Consider the following 631-nt stretch of genomic DNA (forward strand, 5'->3'; position numbering starts at 1 on the left):
TATGGTCTTCAACAGATTTAAACACAGCTTGCTAGCTACAAAATCCAAAATTCTTTCACAAGGCTAACACACAGTGTTGCTAGATTTTAGTCAGAAAAAGACACCCTATCTCAGAGAATCTCATCAGAAAAGTATTCCAATTTCAGTTCTCAACTGTTTATGTAAAATAGACATCCTGTCACACACATACACAAAATCTCATACTCAATAAAACCCTCTATTTACAATAATGCCAATGCTTCCTTCACACTATAACTAAAACGCAATTCATGGAGGAGAGGTGTGGTGTAAATATGGGTTGACCATGATTTTACATTTTGATGATGGTACAAGTTTTATTTTTCAAAACACCTAATATTACTAACAAAAGTAATAAACTGCAGATTTTTTGTTGCTACTTTCATATTCCTTTTAATTAGCCCATTTTGGATTTGAAATCTGAGATGCGTTTCAGATGTGATCTCCCATAAGTCACAGCCAAAAGAGGTCTTTCCATCAATACCAAATTAATTGGTCTGAATGGTGCAGGACAAAAGTTATCACAAATATTAAGTGTATTTGTTTCTAATGCTCTGCCAGGTTTGGTGTTTAAACCATAAATTTTAAAGGTTTACTCTTGTTATTATTGTAG

General features: G+C 33.1%; 1 protein-coding gene across 2 annotated transcripts in view; it reads right to left on the reverse strand.

Moving 5' to 3' along the window:
* The window catches only part of LOC106469610, a 23,971-nt gene that overhangs the window by 21,858 nt on the left and 1,482 nt on the right, over positions 1 to 631 (reverse strand). The window lies entirely within an intron of this gene.

This window comes from Limulus polyphemus, unplaced genomic scaffold, assembly GCF_000517525.1.
Source record: "Limulus polyphemus unplaced genomic scaffold, Limulus_polyphemus-2.1.2 Scaffold3570, whole genome shotgun sequence".
Lineage (NCBI taxonomy): Eukaryota > Metazoa > Arthropoda > Merostomata > Xiphosura > Limulidae > Limulus > Limulus polyphemus.